Here is a 22,711-nt window from a genome sequence, read left to right on the forward strand (position 1 = left end):
TGCTCTTAAGTCACACAGCTAGTCAATGGCAGGAGGATTTATAACCCTAATCTAGACAAATGGCCAGATAATCTTTCCATCATTCCCTATCTTTTTCGGCTGTGTGGTTAAGTAGTATTTTATTATTCAACTTGTATAATTTGAGCCCGTACTGTGTGTCAGCCCCATGTAGACAATCTGTAATTCTTACAACAGACATATGAGCAGACGTTGATACCCTTGATAATGTTGTGAGACGTTACACAACTTGTCCTGGGCCACATAGCTAGTAAGTGGTGAAAACCTCTGTCTTCAAGCGTGTCCATCCCCCAGATGGTGTGCATCACACTCATTATGAATGTATACACCCATCCCCTCCCCCGCATCTGCCTGACACCCAATTAATGTTATTCGTGTATGTGCTCTTAGGTGTTGATCATTGAAACCAATACTCGGGGGGTAGGGGGAGGGAGGGCAAGGGCAATATATGTAACCTAAATTTTTGTACCCCCGCAATATACTGAAATTAAAAAAAAAAAACTTCTGTCTTTCTGATCAGAGAATTCCCACACTTTCCAAGATATGATGCTACCTCTGAGGGTTGGTCTCTGGGGTCTATCAGGATTATGAATACAAGTCTGGGAGAAAGGGGAGGAAGTAGATGGGGCCAGACGGGAGAAGGCTGGAATAAAGAAATTGGGACAGTGATGGCTGCAGGTGGCTCTTGGAGTCCCTGTCAGCCAGAAGGACGGGGTCAGTGGGATTCTTTAGGATAACGGCATGAATGTATGTCCTGTGGGCAACATCCCTTGTTTCAGGTTTAAAGTAGATATATAAAAACAAAACAAAACAAAACAGCCCACAAAAAACCAAATCTCCCCTAGTTTCTGCAAGAGAAAAGGCAGGCTGAGTGACACATGTAAAAAGATGTAATACATTGGCTTGTATGCTTACAGGTCATGAGACAAGGAAATCAATTTAATCTCTTCTAACTAAAAAACTTTTTGTCCCATCAAACAGAAAGTTGGCAAGTCTTACATTCAGAATATAATTTTGTTTCCAGAATGGATTTATTACGATAGCAGATAAAGTGCATTTCTGCATGTGACCCCTATTAAAAGCCAAGTGCATGTAAACAGTCCTTCATGCAGTCCCTTGATGAGGTACAAAACAGGCGATGTCAGAATGAAATATTCACAATGGGAAACATGCATTCTTTGTACACCAAATTGCCCTCAGGATGAAGAAGAAAATAAATACAAGTAGTTGGAAGAATGATGAAAGTGGCTTCAACACATTTTTTATGTTATGATGAAAAGCTTTTGTTTGTATTAGATTATATTTTTCAGCCAGGTGCAATGGCTTACGCCTGTAATCCTAGCACTCTGGGAGGCTGAGGTAGGCGGATTGCTTGAGGTCAGGAGTTCGAGACCAGCCTGAGCAAGAGTGAGAACCCGTCTGTATTAAAAATAGAAAAAATCTGCTGGGTGTGTTGGTGTGCCCCTGTAGTCCCAGCTACTTGGGAGGCTGAGGTAGGAGAATTACTTGAGCCCAGCAGTTTGAGGTTGCTGTGAGCTAGGCTGACACCAAGGCACTCTAGCTTGGGTAAGAGAGGGAGACTCTGTCTCAAAAAAAAAAAAAAAAAAAAAAAGATTATATTTTTCATTTTGAAATATTGGAACCAAAAACTTGCAGGAAAAATATCCATAATGCTTGCACATTGTCATATTATGTTTAGTATTTTGGTTTGTTATTTTCCCATCTTCTTCTATGCTTGCCTTCTTGTATAATTATAATTTTACGTACAATTCCAAATACTGATTTTCCAGTGAAAATACTATCTTCAGCATTTTCTATGTTATTATATAGTTTCCATAAAGGTGGGTTTTAATGATTCCCTATACCTGCTAAGTGGGTAGATAATAAATTATAACCTTTTTCCTACCATTGCACATTTAGGTTGTTGCTGTATATGGTACTAAATTTCATCAAGACTTTGACATCTCCTATACTGGCGTATCTCTTTTAATCAGGTACTATAACTAATTACATTAATAAATTTTCTGATTTTAAACTACCCTTGCATTCTTCATATAGACTCTGTGATAATGTGTTCTGAACTGCATTTGCCACAATTTTATTTGGATTTTTATATCTGTGTTCATAAATATGATTGAGTTGAACAGACACAACAGGCAGCCTGTTCTCCTTGAAAGCTCATGGTTCTTTTGTCAGAAAGACTTGGTTTTGGATCCTGTCCTTCCTGGTTAAAGGCCTTTGTACAAATTACTTAGCTTTCCTTTTAATCTGTTCTTTTTATTTATTTTTTATTTGTGTATTTTGAAATCAGGACTCAAGAAATATGATGTTTACCTGTGATTTAATACTCAATTCTGAAAGGAACTTGAATATTATATTCAACTTCTGAAAGGTAATTTGAATGACCCATTGCATGGGTCAAAGTTGTTATAAATTCACATAGACCCTCATCATACTTAAGATTGTGAGGGTCTTCATTTCTTCATTACCCTATGTTTTTAATAACTAACCTTTCAAAGTTAGTGGAATGAGATTTGTGGATTATGGCAAATGTGTGAGAAGGCATTACATAAGCAAACTACTACCAGTGTGGTATAATCTGATGGATCTTAAACCTGATCTGCTGTTTGCTAGATGAGCAGGAAGGATTACCAGGCCTGCCCAACTGGACAAAACCCATATTCCCAGGGAATTCTTACGTGCAGGCACTCAGATTAGGGAAACACAGGTGTAGCGGATAGAGAATTATAGACTTTTTGTTTACACTGAATTTCAAAGCCCTGTTATTTATTTGTCAATCTTAGGAAAATTTCCTAATCTTTCTGGACTTCAGTTTTATACCTCTATGACAGAGTTATAAATTGTCTTTCATGTAGTGAAGTGATCAATATATGGCAGATATTATTATGATTTCTCTTGACACTGAGATACTTCTCCCTACATATTAATGTTTTTGTGGTTGAGATGTATCTCAAAATTAAGAAAAACAATTCTAGTCAGTTGCCAAGCAGAAGAATTAGCTACTGGGCTGTGTTGCCTGAAGATATGTGAACTTGTCCATACGTGGAGATTATTTAATAATGTGATTGTTAACTCAGTGAAATTGTTTGTATCAATATTATTACTGGGGGGTTGAATTTTTAGCTTAAATTTGGATCCTTAATTATTGACTTATATGCCTTCAAAATACTGTATTATGATGCAGCATTAAAATGAAAAATACATATATTTCCAGAAGAATGATTGACATATACCAGGCAATGCAATGAAAGGAAATAAAAACTGCTAGACTAGATCATAAAAGTCTTAAAGTGGAAAGTTGGGGTGACCAATTGATGTATTTGAAGGATGGTTATTTAGGTGCCAAACAGCTCTTTCTTGAAAGCTGTTGGCTAATTTTCAAGAGAAGTTGGTTAACTTTCAGTACTTCCTGTAGTAAAGAAACAGAATAAAGCTATGAAGGCTATGTAGATGGAACATCAATATTTTTCTATATGCCTGAAAATATTAGTGTCAGTCCTAAAGATACAAAAAGGCCACTATCCTGAACATAAGTTATGCAAAGTCTAAAACTTAGGCTCCACACTGGATTAAGCCACTGAAGAAAAACATATGGGAAAATATAGATGATTGTTAAATCTAAAAAGGTGAATATTTATGTGATTCTCTAACTCTGCCCCCGAACAAAGTTGTAATGAAATGATGTGGCTTACAATGAACAAATTAGGACATAGGAAGTATGGTGTGGCAATGTAATTGGCTAATTACCTTAGTCTTTGTACCTGAACTTTTACCACAGGCTAGAATAATTTTACTGAGTAGCAATTTGCTGATTTGTGCTTCAGTATGTCTGGGTTTTGTCCACATAGGAAGGTTTGGTATTTTTTCTTTTTTTTGCTACTTTAAAGAGTTAATAGAGGTAGAGTGTTATTCATGTTAGCAAGCACTACAAACTCATGTGAGATTTTTGGTCTTTTTGAGTTTTTGTAGAGTTACAGAGATGTAAGTGATGTTAACATAAAGCTTAAGTAGCAATAAATGTTTGTATTGTTTAATGCCTTGCCTGTTTTGAAATGATAGCCACGTATACAATGTGGAGTGGTAATCCTTTTCTGAAACAGCACACACTTTGAAAAGCTTGGTATCAGATACAACTTCAAAAATCCCTGAAGAGGTTTTTCTTCATGTACTTTAAGAAGAGTCTGAGGAATGTGGCATAAATAGCTACTGCTTGTTGTATTCCATAGTACCTATGGTCATGGGAACTATAGCCACCATGGGGTACAATAGAACTATTAAACCTATTCTTCTAACTGAAATTTTGTATTCTTTGATCGTCTTCTCTCCAGCTCTGCCCCTCCCCCACCAGTCCCTGGTAACCATCATTCTATTCTCTATTTCTATGAGTTCTATGAGTTCAACATATTTTAGATTTCACATATAAATGAAATCATGTGGTATTTGTCTTTCTGTGCCTGGCTTATTTCACTTTACATAATGTTCTCCAGGTTCACGTACATTGTCACAAATGACAGGATTTCCTTCTTTTAAAAGGCGGAATGGTATTCCATTGGGTGTATATAACACAACTTTTTTATCCCTTCATCTGTTGATGAACAGTTGATTCCATATCTTTGTTCTTCGCTGTGGTTATTAAAGAAAGTAATTTATTTAAAAGCACACAGCCTGGCGTATAGTGGACCCTAAATAAATGTCAGCTTTTCTTCCATTACTCCTTTCTTCTCATCCTTTGAGACTAGATCGAGGTTCATTCTCTAGAGCAAGAGCTTTTAAAGTGTGGTCCCTGGACCAGCAGCAGCAGCAATAGCTGGGAATTTGTTAGAAATGCAAATTCTTGGGCCCCACAGCAGGTCTCCTGTATCAGAAATTCTGATGGGGGTTGGGAAGTAATATGTGAAGTCTTCTAGGTGATTCTTGTGCACTCTAAAGTTTGAGAACCACTGCCCTATTGTGTATAGGCTTTTTGTTTATACTAGTGTCCAACAACTATTGTTCTTGTTATCTCTGAACAAATCTAAACATTGCACAGGTTGCAGGAGTCCAACTCTTCAACGTAATGCTCAGGAATGTCTTCCGTTCTTGCTAATGTCTTGGAGAAAGACGGGATTGAGAGAGTAAGGACCCCTAATGGTGGTTGATTCCGAGATGGAAAACAAGCACTAAATGGAAGGTTTATTTGCTCTACACCTTCAGCAATTCTTAGAGCACCCTGGCTTTCTTGGTGTTGTCAGAATTTATAATTTCTTCCAATATAAATGGATGTGAAATTGCATATTATTCTGAGTTTAATTTGCATATTCCCAATTCTAATGTTTATTGCTTATTCAGTTGTGATTGGCCAGTTTTCCACTTCTTTGAAATGTTGGTTTATGTCTGTTATTTTTTTCAAGGGCTGCTTAGCTTTTTTCTTAACAACTAATAGAACTTATTTATATCAGGCTAATCCAAATGAATTGCCAATATTTGACCTATGAGTATGATAGTTTTATATGGTTCAACCTAATATGTTCTGGATAAATATTTATTTTTTAAAAATAAATATTTTCTTCCAATTTGTGATTTAACTTCTCATTATTTTCATGGTATCTTTTGATAAAAAGGGGTTTAAAATTATAATGTAACCAAATTTATTAATACTGTCCTGTATGATTTGTAGTTCATGTGTCTCATTTAAGAAATTCTTCCCTATACTTTTTTACTGGTCTGCAATATCAACTCTATTATGTGTGTCCATAGAGTATTCTTGGATAATTATTCTCTGCCTTTGCTTTTCCGAATGTATCTTAGAATTTCATTATTAAGCTACATTAAAAAAATCTGTTGAGATTTGATTGAAATTTGGCATTTTAATTTTGGAGAAAATTGATTTTACAATATTGATTTTATTGCAAGAATTATATTTTTTTAGAATTAGTAGAATATTTTATTCTGCTAATGTGTCTGAAGATTCTTTTGGGTTTTCTAAGTATGTAATCATATCTACTACAAAGTGTAATAGTTCTCTTTCTTTTGTTTCAATGTAATTCTTAACACATTTGATTTTTTTTTCTTATTTCATTATGCTGGATGGTACCTTAAGTACAATGTAAAAGAGAAGCAACAATAACATGCATCCTTGCTATATCCTTGATTTTAAAGAGGGATATGTTTAACATCTTACCATTGTTAAAAAATAAACTGAAGCACAATAGAATTTTAAAGAATTTATTTGAGCAAACTATGATTCATGTATCCAGCAATTCCAAGACAGAGCTTCCAAACATGGAAGTAAAGCAAAAAAAACATTTGATTGGTTAGGTTACAGTTATATGGTTGCCTATTTGGCCTATCTTATTGCAAGGTCCCTACTTATGAAATTATAAATTCTTTGGATGCTTCTGTTTGGATGAGCTTAAGTGCTGTTTTTCTCTAATATAGGTATTTACAAGAAATGGCTGAAGTTAAGTTTCACTTATGTTTACAATTTAAGCAAGGTTAAGGTTCTTTATGAAGCTTAACTGGCTTTGTCTGCTCAGGGATTCTTCAGGCCCAGTCTTCATTTTAATTTACTTTAACACCATTGAGAATATTTGTTGCAGACTTTTTATTTTTATTTTTGGTAGATATTCTCTATCAGTTTAAGAAAATTTTCTTCAAATCCTAATTTGCTGAGAGTTTTAATCAAGAAAGAATATTGAATTTCATTAAATATTTTTCTGTATATATTTAGAAGATTTAGGTTTTTCTTCTGGAATATTTTACTTGTTGAATTATATTAAAAGATTTTTTCATTCTCAGAACAAAGGAAATTTAGTCATGCTATTTTCTTTAAAACTTTTCATAAATTGATGCATTGGGTTTGCTAATGTTGTTTGATGTTTTTATTTGCTACTCCATGCTAATGGTTCCTTTTTGTTAGTTTCATTTCAATATTTTATTTTATACTTTGTACATAATAACTATGTTTCTTCAACTATTTATGCAATAATTTTAATATCTAGAATTGATTCTGACATATTTGTTGGACTTAGGTCTCTCTCACAGCCCAGTCCCAGCTAGTAATTCCAGTGGTAGTTTTCTCTTACTATCCCTTGTCTACCACCAATCAAAATCCTATTCATTCATAAAAATCTATTTCAGATATTTTCCCTCTGTAAAGCCTTCCCAGATCTATGTGACTTGAAGAAATTACTCCTTTTTATGTTTCTACTACATTTCATTGCTATTTCTATTTGGACCTTAATTCTTTCTTCTTTGTTTATATATTGTCTCCCACATAGTTTATGCGGCCCTTGAAGCAGAAATGATATCTTACTCTTTTGTATTCCCAACATCATTAGTTCCTGTCATGCATAGAGAGACATGATTGAATAACAGAGGAAGAAAAAAAACTATAGTCAGATAGTGTTTGAAAATAGCACTTATTGCCTCAGTCACCTTGTCCTGATTACTAAATGTCATTGAATTTAAGCTTCATCATAAATATTATAATTGACCCATTTCTCCTGATTATAAGGATAGGATTAAGTGAAATAGTGTTTATAAAATGGCTGGCACATAGGTGTTCACCACATGTTTCATGAATTGCACATGAATTGACCTAGTAGAGGAATCTGTTTTTAGCGGCAATTCTGGTATATTATTTAGAAATTATGCTAAAGGTTACACAAAGTTTTCTTTTAGAGCTGCAAGTAAAGAAAGCTGGTCTCAGCCGTGCTTGTCAAAGAAACATCAGCTTCAGGCTTTTTGGCAAGGATTCTTTGTGAAGCACTGTCTGAGGTCCTGCTGGAGTTAATAATTCTGCTCCTTCTCTCTGGATAATGATTTTTTCTTCACATTAGTTTTGCCAAGAGAGCTACAAGAGCCCTGGCTGGTGACTCCACCTGGAACTCCATTGCACTGGGACATGGAGCACTTGTGATAAGGTGCCAGTTACCTCTAAGCACCACTGAGAGATCAGTTAGCACTTGCCCCACCCAGGAGCCTGATTTTGACCAGGAATCTTAGCATCACTAAATATTAGGTATGGAAGCAGCTTGTCCAAACATTTATGTAATATTTGATTAATTGATCAACACTTATGTTATGAATAAGGGATTTAAAAGATGTGGCTTACAGAAAACATGATATCAACACTCCCTTTCTTGGAACCTTTTAATATTTCCCAATGGCCAGCATATACAGTCAAAATTCCAAAGACTTTCATTTAAATCTCTATATGAGTCATCACACCTTACCTCACCAAACTTTCTATTACTATTTCTCATGTAATCTATGCTCCTACTTCTCCATGTATTTTGCCACCCCATAAATGCCCATCACTTTGCTATCTCTGAGTCTTTACTCAAACAGAATTCCCTGCTTAGAATGTTCCAGTCTAATCCATTCTCGTATACTCAGTTCAACTGTTACCTTTTCTAGGTAGCCTTCCTTGATCCAACCACTAAGAATTAATATTTCATTTAATTATTGAATATATAAGCACATTTTAAATAATGACTTTGGTTTGAATAATAAAAGATATTTTTGAAAGTGCTACTCTGTACCAGGCATGCTGAGCTGGGGTCCAAAATTGAATACTCTCAATAAGCTCAGTTCTAATGGGAAACAAGAAAGGAAGCAATAATATATTAACTGTTATAGACATTAGATAATGTGCTATGGAAGTGTGGGGAATAGAAAGCCAAAGTCTAGCTGGTCTCTTGACCAGAGCACCTACCTGTGGCTTCTCCAATATGGTCTTTCCCCATGGGCTAGTTTGAGATTATTCATAGCATGGTGGCTGGATTCAAGATGCAAGTGTCCAAAAGGCAAGGAGAAAGGTTATGGTACTTTTCTTTAACAAAAAATCACATAGCATCATGTCCACCACTCTCTTTTGGTGGGCATTCACAAAGACCCACTCAGGTTCAGAGAAATGGACATAGACCCTACCATTTAATGAAAACAGTGCCAATGCCAAGGTCACACTTTAACAAGAGCATGTGGGATGAGAAATATTACTGTGACCATCTTGGAAAATATAAACTGCCATATTACCGCATGTTATCTTCTGTTTACTTACCACTGTACTCCATAAGGAAATCAATCCTTAAAACACAAAGCCTGACCAAAATATCCTGAATTAAATATCCTGAAAAAAAACGGAAAAAACAAAAAACACAAAGCATGAATTTGTCTTCAAAACATGTAAGAATTGAGGTTGCCAGGGAGATTGTGTTCTATTCTGGAGAAAGACTTAGGGGACAAGACTCTTGAAAGGTGGGGTTGGTGGTGGCAGCCTCGAGGAAAGGAAGAGAGTCGAGCACTGAAGCCTGGGGCAGAGAGAGGGAAGGAGAACCCTGAGCCAGCCCAGATCTGACTGGAGCTTTTTACCAAGGGTTGATATACTAAGCCTTGTTTATCTTAATTTGATGTAAATAATTAATTGCATGGTAAAGTAATAAAGAATTTTTGCTTAATTCTTATTTGTTAAGCTTAAATAATCAATTGGAATAAATAAATAATTAGAGCTTAAGCCTTATTGATGAAGCTTTATTTACACGTGAATGTGAATGGGCTTAAGTCAGACTGCTTGTGATAGGAACTTGATGGTTTCTAGGGAGAGGTTAGCAGCACGAAGGGTGAAGGAAGAATCTAAACTGGGAAGCTTTTTGGAATTGGGGCTAGAGGCAAAAGATAATGTTTTCTGAGAAATCTTTTAGTAGTTCTGTTGCTTGCAGATGCAATATATAATACTGCTTAAGAATCTAAAATGTGTTTGTGGAAGCCTGAATATTCATTCCCTCTTCAATTCTTAATAGCTGAGTGAATTCAGAAAAACTATTGGCTTTGAAATTTCAGTTACCTTATCTCCAAAATGGGAATAATAATAATAGTATCTCTCTCAGAGAGTTATTGAGAATTACATATGATAATACTATAAAGTTCATACCTACCTCAGTTTCTGGAGCCTAGTAAGTCCTCTACAAATAATTAAAAAAAAAACATTATAATATATTTATGCATTTTTTCCTCTAGCATTTGTTCTGCATTCAGTCTTGTATGGTTTATCTCCTTTATATTAAACAATTCTGTAGAGGATGGTCTAGATTCTCTCTCCTCCTCCAGGTGGAACTCTTACCCTGGGAAATTGTTTTCATGCAGACTTAAAAAAAAGATATGTGAGCAGAAGCTTCCGTGAGAGGAATTGCTTTGGTCAATGAGTGGTTAGAAGAATCCCAGTCCTAATTACCCAAATGTGTACAAGGACCCTCCAGTATATTCAAGTGCTCCTCTGTGCTTCGCATAATTTGGAGTGCCAGACGGTTATGCTGCTTGCATTGTGATGAGAATGGAGACAGTGGGTATAGTTAATATTCTCTTTCTTTAGATTTCTGCTCTCAGTTATAATGAGGTGAAACTCTAAACCTCTGGATTTTCCTGTGGGCTCAGCACTTAATAATGCAAATCAGTTCCAACTTGCACAAGTATAGAAGAGATAAGGCAGGGGAGCAAGGTGGGGTAGGGGAAGGTGTAGGCACTTCCCTCCTAGTTGGGTGATCCTGAGCAAATGGCTCCACTTCTGTGAGTCTGGGTTTTTTCATCTATAAAATGCGAATAACAATGCCTGTTTCATAGGATTACTATGATGATTAAATAAATAAAGGACTAGACAGTGCTTGGGGCATGGTAGGGCTTAATCAGTGCTGTTTTTCCTTAGTTTCCCATTCTCTTGTAGGAAAGTCATCCCAACAATTGTGCATAAAATAGAAACTTCCTAACCTTAGACACATCTGGAGCTGGAAGTTGGCAAGTCTGAATTACCTCCTCCTGCTAGTTTTAGACTATCCTCTTACCTTCTGCTGGCTATGGAGATACGTAATAATTCAATTCTTCCTGCATACTCAATGGACTAATTTGCAAAAGTTTGGAGGAAAAGCATAAATATTAAATACAGGAGTAGCAGTAGGCTGAGTGAATCTTCTCAAATTTCTTAGGAGTTTGGTTTAGATAATGAATCAACTGGTGGTAGAAAAACAAAGTTTTGACTTGAAATCTTTTTTTTTTTATAGGATGGAGGGTGTAGGGGGCAAATTAAATCATTCTTCTTACCTTATTTTGCAATTTTAAGGTGTTGCATCTTCCTGAACTACCACCTTGGTAGCCAAAGAACCAGACTTTCACTTAAATTACTCAAAGCCACTGATTTAATCATGTATTTGTTTAGGTCCCTTCTCTCCCCTCCCCTCCCCTCCCTCCCCTCCCCCCTTTCTTTCTTTCATTCTACAAGTCTTGGGATACATTGGATAACCAAGACAATGTGAAGCCATGTGATTTATATTGGTTATAGTTTGGTTAATTGACAAAACTGGTCAAAGTGTCATTAAAATGATAAACATTTTATTTTCATTTATAACAGAGAAGGGCATATTTAATCATCTATCCTTTATTGCAGGGTCATTTTTTTTCTTTTTGATTATGAGGCTGCTGATTGGAGATCAGAGTCATCCTATTTGCATAAATCCCTCCCACGTTGCATTGCTTGACCAGATTCCATTTCTTTACAATGGAGCTAAAACTTAGGTACTTGTCATGCATACCAAACACAAAATCTTTTAAATTTTTTATAGTTTTTCTTCCCAGTCTTTTGAAACCTTTTTTCTCATTGCTAATTTAACAGCATTTAAAAAATAACTCACCTTGATCATCGAGTCTTTTAAAAGCACTCAATTTAGTTTTATTGGTATAACAACTCTTTTTGCACAAATATTTGACAGGTTTATAACATAGTTAATTAAATGACATGATTACAATAACACATAGAACAAGCAAGAAGAGATTTGGGAACCACCACCACTGGCTCTTGGCAAGTTCATATCTCAGCTGTTGGGAGCAAATTTTGAACAGCCCATCAGTCCTCAGTGGTTAGTTACAGTGGTCCTCAGTCAGCAGGCTACAGAGCGGGAATGCTTAGTCTTGAGAGTTGGTTACGTGGAGGTAGGTTATGAGAGCAGGGATTTCACAGAGATAGTGTGAACTGGCAGTTTGGATGTAGTGACAGGCTATTTCAGGTATGCTCTGGTGTCAGTGGGACACAGGAAGGGCATCTGACCCAGTCGGGAGCATTAGGGCAGGATCTAGCACAGCATTTTACACGAAAAGGGCACTTCATTAATATGTGCCTAAAGATATATTGACTAATCCAATTTCTGGGGGTTTGGAGTTTACATTGATTCAAAGAGAGAACATGACTCACTTTCCCTAGGATTCACGTAATCAAGTCCTTTTCTTCTAATCTGTAAATTAAACAATTATGTGACAATTAATATCCCATTTGCTAAGACCATGACATGTATCCTATACCATGTTGAGTTTGAAGTACTTCCACCGTTAGGAGTTGGGGACATGTTTAAAAATGTTAGGGAAGAAATATCAGGTGGTCTCTGCCTGGGAGAGATTCTGTTTTTAGTTCAGATATGAATGAAGCCTCTGAATGAATGAAGTAGCTTTAATTTTCACTTCAATCCATCAGAGCAAAAAGCAGAATGATATTCAGTACCCTGGTACTTAACCCTGAATGTTCTGAGAAGAAAATAATGTGAAAAATGATAATAAAAAAGCTACTGGTTTTAAAGGGTTTATCATGTGCCAAAAATTGTATTAAGTGATTATATACATTATCTCATTTAACCTGTATGACACCTCTATTAAATAGCTACTTTTATTATACTGATTTTAGCCAGTTAGAGAAGTTAAGTGTTGTGAGACACCTTGGACACAAATCCTTGATTGACTGTATGTCTTCCAAGACCCTGTTCTTTCCAACGCACTGCACAGACTACCAAAGTGAAAGAAATGGCAAAGACACGGCACAGGGCGGCTCTTCTTGAGATAACAAGTTAGGTTAAAAAGTACCTTTGCAGAGAGAACTGGGATGTGTGTGAGACAATCTTTCTTAGCAATGCCAAGGGTGGAATTTTTAAGCAAATTTGGGTTAATGCTGGTATAGATCGTCCTCTTTATTGACAGTTTGAGCCGATCCCCAAATAGACTCAGTCATACTGGTGATACCGGACCCACCATATAGTCTTTCTGACACACACATATATATGAGGCATTTATATGAATGATAACAAACTGTACTGTATACTTCCATCCCAGTAAATAATCTTTAATTAGCCCCCTCCCCCTTTGTTTCAAAACATCATCAGCAATCCCTCATAAGAGATGTCTAACCTGAGTGAACTTCACCCTGTTTAATTCAACAAGCTTTCATTGACCATCTACTTTATGCTAGGTGCTTAGGCAGTAGGAATGAAGGGTCACCTCCTTCTAACTGGAGAGATAGCCCCTTAAATAGATCATTGCAATATATTCTTTTAAGCAAAAGGATTTTTTATTTTTTTGGTCTGGGGGGTTATGGAGGTACCTACTAAGCATCTTCACTAAATGTTGTTTAAAAAAACAACTCCTTTCACTCAACAAATTATACATTACAAGAGTGTCACACTGGGGCTTCTTAGATACAGTTGGTCCAGCCGGCCTGAGATGTAAAATTGTTGGACTGATTCCTTTGCAGGAATGACATCTGGGTAATTGCCCACAGCAGCCTTTCACAGGCGAGATTGTTACTGCTGCTATACCACCCTTGAGTCCTCTGACCTCGTGACCATTCATAAAACAATGTTACTTTGTTTCTTAACACTTAATAATTCCTATAAATTGCCTTAAGCTGCCATAAAGTATGGAATTAGACTCCCAAGCATTAACAAAAAGAAAACTCCTGATTTGGCCACATTTTTTCCCCCTCATACCTTTTTCTTGACAGAATAAATGAGCAATTCATCCAGATTGTAAGCAAAGAGAGTTGGCTTTGTTGAATTGTTAGACTTTCATGCTACATGGGAATGAGTTTAGGGTGTGTTGCCAAGAAATAAAACAGTGGAACATCACGATTAGAGATGTGAATTTCAGGCATGAAATGCAATTGTTTTACCGATTTTCACAGGGCTCACCACCTGGCATTTGCCAAAGCTATTTTGAGACTGTCTCTCATCATCCATGGGTGTTAAAACAATCAGCAAACAGTTGCTTTTTGTTAGTATGTGATCTACAAGTACTTACTGAATGGAGGAGTACTAAGTACAGAATCAGGAATCAGAGTAAGCCAGAGTCATACCTGCTTTTATGACACAACTGTTCTTCTAAGGGGTGTCTTGAAATTTCCCAGTTATCCTGAAGATATTATGAGTATTCTCCCCAAACTCTCCAAATGAATTCTGTATTAATTTGGTTGTATTTGGAAATAAATACAAAGTTTCCTATGACACAAAAGCTTCCTGTTCCAAAGGACATGATTTAGGTATGGTGTTTTGTTTTTTGATTACCCTAAAGTTTCTAAAATGAGAAATCTTGTATAATAAATACCATCTCTGGTGGAGTAATCAATTCTCTGTTTTGTGTAACAAGCCCTTTCTGGAATGAAAATGCCTGAGGAAAGAGATGTTTTGGAGAGGAATCTGTTGTGTTGACTGCCTGCCAAGCCCGCAGCCTGCTGCCGGTGGAAGCAGCCCTAGGGCTTCCCATGTACAGTACATTCGGAATGGGGTTCTGAGGTCCTGACCGTCATAGATTGGACAAGGGGTAGGTATCTGAATTGAGGCTGGCCAGCAGCCTATGTGGTGGCCTAGTGTAGGAGCTATTCCCAACTCTGGTGATGCTGATTATTTTTGACATTGATAAACTGAACTATAAAGTCATTCTGCACTGGGGTGCTTCACTATGAGACGTAGAGCCGGCAGTTGTCTGTGGAGGCAGAGAACACAAAGAGGACATCATGAGACATGTAAACAGACTTCACGAATAAGTAGAAGCTCAGTGTAAATAGAAACCTTGAGAAATCCAGGAGAGGGACATCATAACAGTGTGTCAATTACGACAGCAGGGGCAGATGAAGTGGAGAAAGGGGTTTGAGTCCTTAATGGCAGAGGACTCCAGTCAATGGAACTGGTTGCTAGGGCTGTGTTGAATCTTGAATGATACTTCAGGCTTTTAGAAATATTCTTACCCATGTGAGGACTGATTCTAGTGTTAAAATTCCCATTTTTCTTATTTCCATGTGTAGATAAGGTAACCTGAATGAGCTAAAGTAAAAGGAATTTTGTTCTACAAATAGATTATAACCCTTGTGTTTGAATCCCTCTTAGCTCTTTCTGGAGAAAAGTTCTGTACTCCCAAATTATCCACTAAAATTATTAAAAGAAATGGCAACAACAAAACAACAATAATAATACAGTTGCAGGATTTTTTTTTTTTTTGGTGGAAGAAAAGGAAAAGAGGTTGGTACAAATGACGTCTCCTGTTCTGCTACTGACTACTAATTACAGAGGACCAGTAGCAAGCCAGGCGCTTAACATACCCCATTTGTAATCATATAACAGACGAGAGGACAGCAAATTTCCTAAGTGCACCCTCTCTATATTGGGAATTGGAGTAGGCGTGTTTACACAAGTCTACCTGGCTCCAGAGTGGGTGCTCTTCCCACTGTATGTCCCTGCCAACCTAGGATAGGTTCTCTACAAGGTTTGACATCCCCATGACATTCACACTCCCAGTGAAACATATGTGTAGGACAGAAAGAAAAGGAGATGCTTCAAGGGCCGCTGACATTGGCTCCAAGTTGGGAGCAGGCAGGCAGGCAGGGCCTGCCATTCCTGATAGATTACGGCCACTCCATCTTGTGCGACATGGTTATCCTGAACAGGCTGCGTTTATTAAGTCACACAACTCAGTCAGGTGTTTTATTGCTGGTATCGGTGTAATTTATATGTAAAAACACAATCAGTTTCCTTTGCCTTGCGAGAAATCTGACAGAAGAAAAGTGACAAATGGCAGGTAGAATGTTCCCCAGTTGTGGTGTGGATCATGGAAAATTGGACAGTTGGTCTATATTGGTGTTTCTGGCAGACATCATGAGGAAGAGGGAGCTATATACTGAAGCCCCATCCATCCTGTTCTTCAGAATAGGCTGCCGCAGGAGGGTTAGGCTTTTGGAGACTGACTGACGATGAAATATGCCGGCTCGTTCATCAGGGTTGACAAGGCTCCAGGTGACAGACCATGCACTGCAGTGGAGCTATTGCTCTCGCTGAAGCTACTGAGTTCCACTTAGAGGTCATGAGCCTTTCTCTCTCCTGGTCAGAGGGTGCTAGAACTTGGTAATTCGGGGATGTAGTCCTAATGAAGAGTATCATGTTTCTCCCACCTGCTGGGTGATTCCCATCTGAGAAGGGGGAGGAGGGCTAACATGTATGGAATACTGCTCATGCCCACACTCTGTTCTAGGTTCCATATACTGTTCCTGTGCTTAGGACTAGCAGTTGAGAAACTGTGAAAGGGAAAGAACACTGTTAATATGATTTTGATTCTCCAGGAGGGAACCAGCCTAGAAAAGTCAATGGCCCAGATTTCAATTAAAGATATGTGCTTTCAAGCCCTTACTGCCCCCCACCCATGGTTGAGAGTGGAGGCTTTACACTTACCATGGGCATCAGGGCAGAAAGAAGCAAGTAGGGTCCTTGCCCTGGAGGAAGTCACAGTCTAGTAGGGGAGAAAGACATTGAAGCATGTGAGTATAATAGAGCATGATGACGACTATAATGGAACTACTGAAAGATTGCCCTTGATGTGTCCCGAGCAGGCTGTGATTGTTGCTGATACCCTGGCTATCCTCTCCTCAGTCTCACCCTCGCTTTGTCCTACTGCAGGCTGGATAACTAAATTGCCAGACTCCTACACAGAAGATTCTATTTGCCCCGTGTTCTGTCCCTGCTAATTGCTTTAATTGGCCTGTGTTATTTCTAGTATTCCTACTAAGGGACTAGTTCCCACTGTCATACAAATTTAAAGTTTACTTTTTCCTTCAAAAATAAAGACAATGTGTTAAAATTCTCTGGTATGAAAAGGATCAGGTCAGAAATATATCCTCTGAGCCTTTTGTTCCATACACTTGGGAGGAGTACAAAATTGGGCAGACTGTTTATGACGGTTTTGTGAAAGCTTTTCTCTTGGAGTTAGGTTTGGACTGTGACCTTGCCTAACTCCTATGTAAGAGTGTGTGTGTGTGTGTGTGTGTGTGTGTGTGATAATGCAATAAATAAAATCTTCTATGTTTTGCTTGTCTTATGGTAAGGTGTTCCAAACACAGGGCAAAGATAGGTTCTGTTGGCAGTAACAGATTCTTTAAGCATTTGGAGACCCACTAGGTTTATAATCACAGGAGGGAGCTGATTATATTTGCCTTTAAAAAGCTCAGGCAGATAGTAGTGTGGATGAGGAGCAGAGGTAGAAAAAGCTGATTTGGGAACTGGGAGAATGAGACCATCAAAATAACTTCCCCTACCGCTTCTAATTTTGCTCTAACAAGTCCGTCCAGCTATGCATTGGGGAAAAAGAAGAAAGAAGAGAGAAAGCAGGTGAATCTTGAGTTTCCTCTGAGATATGAAAGGATGTATGCTATTTCTTAAATACCCTGGATTGAGCACTCTTGCTGAGACCAGAAAATACAGCTTGTAGCCTATTTCCTAGAGAAAAAATAGTGGAAAGAAAGCTTTTTATCTGTTTAGTCTGTAAAATAAACTAATCTCCAACAGGCTTTCCTGTCAGTGCTAACTACCAGAAGAGATCTTTAATATAGAAGAGACAGTGAGGACAAGGAAAAATATTAGAATTATGCCAACTGGCCCATTTCTCTTCCTCAGTTTTTAAATAAAAATACCATATGGTTCCATATGATAGGACATCTTTAGTGGAGTGCTATATATAGTCTCTTTTTGGATACAGTTGAATTTTTTATTTGTTTGCACTTTCATCCCCAAATAATTGATGATGTATGAATGTGAAGCCAGAGTGCTAATGTAGGCAGACAGAGGATTTCACCGGAAGAAGTTTAAAGCATGAGTTCAAGCAATAGCAGCTTATTAGCATTTATTTTTCAACATTAAAACTAGATATATTTCTTTAAGGACAGTGCCAGCTACATAATTTGTGGAGCCCAATGCAACATAAAAATGTGAAGGCCTGGCAGGGCAGAGGAGTCAATTTCCTCTTCCCCTATGCTGCCTGCCCTAATCCATGGCAAAGGGCAACCCCTCTGGGTTTGCAACCTCCTTGCAGGAGCTTGCCCGGTATCAGGAATGTGGGTGAGTGAGAGGCCCTCTCTGAATTGACCACCAAACTTGCGATGGTGCTGCTAGCCCAAAGCAGCAATGGTGGCTGCCTTGCCCCACCCGGCATATGGACCCTCCCTTTGCCTATGCCCAGGCCCCTGCAGGAGGAAGTGGGTCCTTGAACAGGGGACAGAACTGGGCCTTGACACTCATGGTGTTCCCTTGGTGGAGGGTGGTAGCAGGCTGGGGTGGAGAAGAAACAAGCAAGGTTGGGGGTAAGTAGGGGCGAGGGGACTGGTTGGGGAATTAAGGAAGTGACAGAAGGTGGTAACGTGTGATTTGAGGTGCCAAGCTCCCCCTCTCCTCCATGCTCCATTGTCCCATCAGATTTTACTCACAAAACACCAATTCAAAGATAAAATTATTAAGAATTTCAAGATGGTGGCTAGAGAGCATTAAGCCCCGAGTGCATGGGCCCTTCTGAGCATGGAGCCCTACAGGACTGCAAAGGTTGCAAGCCCATGAATCTGGCCCTGTAAAAAAGAAAAAAAAAAGAAAAAGAACCGTCAGGGTTGATAATGGACCAGGCAGGGTAGGATTCTTAGGAAGAAAGTTGCAGCTAGTGAAGCGGTTTGTTAGGCTTGAGGAAGTGCGCGTAGTTAGAGCTCTGGCTCCAACACATGATATTTCACCTCTGGCAAATACCAGGTGCAAACACTTTCTGGCTTTTCTCTGGCTCCAACACCACCTGGTATTTAATCTCTGACAAATACCTTCCCCAGGTGCAGTTTGTCTGCATCTCTTAAAATGGAAAAACTAAGAGAATTTAAGTGTGTCTGTGAATGCAAGTTCAAGGTCGTGTAGCTAAACAGTGACAGGAGAGATTTACCCTTCTCCTGTATAACTCCCAAGTCCATACTCTTTGCCTATAGGGTTTTGTCTTCTGAGGTAACAATGTCAGTGGTTCTTAAACCTTTAGTGTGTTGAAGCATTCACAAATTAATGAACTCCATAAATCTGCCGTGAAGAATAAAAAAGCACATGAAAGCCCTTTTTCATGAATTTTCAGGGGGTTCATAGAGCCCCTGAAGCCCATCTAGGGACCAGGTTGAGAGCCCCAAAGATGTGAAAATGCCTCGCCTATTGCCTGAGAGATAACAGGCTTTCAGTCAGGATGTACTGAGTTTCTGCTAGCTGCAGTGCAGAATGCCGTATTCTCTTATTAATTTCATAGACTGTCTTGGCCAAAGCATTTCTTTCTGGCTCTTGTTTTTCTCTGCCTGTATTTTTCTGGTAGAAACACATTTTTTGCACTGACTTCTCCTCTGCAGGGAGATCTCCCTGCCTTATGGACACTCTGTTAGGAACAAGTCATCCCTTCTGAAGAAAAACAAGAGCAGTCTTTTGAAATGAATCCCTTTAAAGGACATCTGGTGTGACATTAAGCTCCATTCCTTTCTGAGAGAGCCGCGATCACACGGGCCCGGCAAGCGTAGGATGCCGCGCTGCTCCCGGTTCCAGCCGCCGCTGCAGGAGGCACCGCGCCCGATAGATGGCGACAGGAGCCCAGAGATGAAGTCCGGAGGCAAAAGCCTGTGTGTTTTAGGCTTGGCGATGTATTATTTATGAGGAGAAATTAACTTTGAAATCTTCTTAGTTTGCCTCAAGCAATATACGCACTAAACCTGATTTTTTCAGTACAAGGTAACAAATAGTCTTTCTAGCAAATTAGATGAATACTGTCTGCTTTCTGGTACTTTGGAGTTACGTGTATTTGGCTTTTTATTATTATTATTGGTATTAAAAATTCCTCTGCTTTACAGAGAAGAATGTCCAAGTGGTCCTGTGAAGTCTTGGGAGAAAAAATAAAAAGACAAAAAGCCTGATGAAATGCAAAATCCTCTTACCCTGGAAATTTTGTATTGTTGCTTAAAAGGTAATTTTCAGCTCTCTCCATAGCACATTGCTATTAGGCTCAGATGCGGTGTAGTGGAAAGAGTATTCTGCTTTGGAGTCAGGCAGGTCTAAATCTGAATTCCTTTTTTGCCATTTAGAAGTTGTGTTGATTCTGGGTGATTTACTTAAATTTCCTAGTTTCTTCATCTGTAAAACGGGTTTATGATACAACATATACACCACGTGGGGCATGTAAACTAGTTGGTGAAAAGTGAATGAATAGTCAATAAATACTAGGCCCATTCCTCTTTTTAATATATTGCTGGACTGAAGATATCGCAGATGACCTATGTTTATGCTATCTGTAAGACAGTTTTCAAGTGAGAATTTGTCTGAAATAAATGTTTGGAAATTGTTTGAGGAAACAAGGATGGATATATGTTTATATAAGGCAATTAGCATTTTATAGAATGGCAGGTGTACATGGGAGACAAGGACCATGTGAATCATGGTGGCTCCAGACAGTGCATCCTGTCAACATGGTATCACAAATAAAACCAACAACTGGAAATGACTTCTCTTAGAATAGCAGCTAAATTTTGCACCATGGCAGAGCAATCACCTATGACTGGGTCAGATCTCAGTTCCAGTATTTTCTAATTGTGCAACTTGGGGCAGGTTGCATATAACTTCTCTGAACCTCAGTTTCCTCAGATGTCAAATATGAATGGTGTCATTATTTACCTATCCCGTGAAAACAGAATTGTCTTGAGGTTTAAATGAGCTAGTGTATGACAGCAGCTTAGGCCAGTGTTAAGCATACAGTAGGCAGTTTTTATGGCCGCAGATGTTTTTACTATTGTAAGTCAGGATGTTGCAGTGGTTGTGCCAAAAGACCTGGAGCTAGAAAATGTAAGATCGGGTTCTTGTTCTGTCACTTGATGACAGCATGAATTTGGGCAAGTCACTGCCTTAGTTTTCTCCTTGATCAAGTGCAAATCATCATGGTAATAATCCCTGCACCAGCCACCTCAGAGGATTTTCCTGAGTACTGGCTTAGCCTAACATAGCTGTAACTCAGAGATGTGGGTGGAAGGGCTGAAAATCTTATTAGGAAAAGCCATGCCAAAGGAAGCCTGGGGTAACTGTCTAGAGAAGAGGAACAGCTGCAGAGGAAGAAGATGGTAATGAGCTAAGAACAACCGGATGGCATCCAGAAGGGAAAAGAATTGCAATTACTCCCTGTTTCTTTCACAAGGAGAATGTGAAGGGAGAACAGCATATTCTAAAATGACCCAGGGAACCATGAGCACAGCTGACGCCATACCACAGACAGTAATCAGGGGGACCTAGGAGAGGAGAAATCTAGATGGTGCCTGAAACTGGGGCTCTGGGGAAAATGATCCAAGAGGCGGCCTCTTTCCTCAGTCATCTGAGTGAAGTGAAGGACACAGAGGGACATTTGGGCAGCTTGGGGAATTTTGGGGTCTGTGTGACACTACCAACTTGATTGTTGTTATTTATTATTTCTGAACTTTAATTACATTTGTCTTGTGGTAAATTTGTGGTTAGAAAAGATTTCTGACATTTCAGATATTTCCAGGAGGGGTTGAGGTGGTGACATCAACAACAAAGGAAATACGCCATGCAATTAATCTTACTAAGAATTGGCCTAGCTGTAAGATGTCAAAGTGCTTTATAAACTGTAAAGTGGCATACAAATGCTTGTCATAAGCATAGCTGTACTTGCTGTCTTGCGTGGAAGCATGGTAAAGTGCACAGAACCCAACTTTGAAATCAGATGTCTTTGGGTCTGAATCTTGCCTCAGCCACTCACCGGTGGTAGGTGTAAGTTGGGAGAAAGTGAATTCTAGGGGATGGAGCAGAGTACAGGTAAGAAGGAATAGAGGCAATTGGAAGGAAAGGAACCTCTTTCACGTTTAGGTAAATGTCAGCAGCAGGAAGGTCAAGCAGGAAGTAAGGAAGGTTTTTCAAGCTAGGGGATGTCACAAGCAATGGGAACCTAGGAACATTTCAGAGACCTGAAGTAGACAGCCAGGTCTAGAAGATCTGTTAGGGAGCAACCCTTAGCTGCCTTCTGAGGTTCTGGGGCAGGGCTCCAGCCTCTGCTATAACTGGAAAGGGCAAGAATGGTCCCAATTTTATTAATCTACCCAGGAAATGTTTATTGAATACCCACCTTTGTGCCAAGTACTGTTTTAGGTGTTGGAGAGACAGAAGTATAATGACAGCAAAGATTCCTGCTTTCATGGAGCCCCTCAGGTCCACTTTCTTTGTGTAATAAATTAATCCATATTAGAGCTGATGGTCTTGTTCTTGCATATGCTGGTCCAAGATGCTGGTAGTGTCTTTCCTGTAGAAAATGTACCACTCCTATACTTAACAATGAACCCTCCTTACTATCCTGTGTTTTCAATCATTGGCTTGCTTATGTCTTTTCCTTTTCAGATTCTGGACAATTCTAAGAGTTGCTTTTTGTTATTGTTGTTTGTTTCTGAATCTTTTGTGTTTAGCAGAGCATGGCGGATGTCCAATATGTCCAACACACACTTGGCATTCAATATTTTCAGAAATGTCATTCAGAAATGATCATAGGAAATGAGTCATTTTTGCAAATATCTTGGTTG

The sequence above is a fragment of the Eulemur rufifrons genome, chromosome 6, assembly GCF_041146395.1.
Source record: "Eulemur rufifrons isolate Redbay chromosome 6, OSU_ERuf_1, whole genome shotgun sequence".
NCBI classification, from domain to species: Eukaryota; Metazoa; Chordata; class Mammalia; order Primates; family Lemuridae; genus Eulemur; species Eulemur rufifrons.